Genomic DNA, 200 nt, shown 5'->3' with positions numbered 1-200 from the left:
AGCTGCCTGGTAGTGCTTGGGGGGACACAGGGTGTCCCTTCCTCCCCTGAATGAGACTCTGTGCCCCCCCCTTTTCTGTGCTTGCCCTGGGTTTTTTTGGGGAGGGGGTCCCAGGTGGCTCTGCCCAGCGATGCCTGGAGGAGGGGGTACCCGTGGCATCAGCGTCAGGGTCTTCACGTCCGCTCTGGCGCGTCCCCGGC

Source organism: Fulmarus glacialis, unplaced genomic scaffold (genome assembly GCF_000690835.1).
Source record: "Fulmarus glacialis isolate BGI_N327 unplaced genomic scaffold, ASM69083v1 scaffold18608, whole genome shotgun sequence".
Lineage (NCBI taxonomy): Eukaryota > Metazoa > Chordata > Aves > Procellariiformes > Procellariidae > Fulmarus > Fulmarus glacialis.
The sequence above is the reverse complement of the archived record's forward strand: the minus strand, read 5'-3'. Positions refer to the sequence as shown.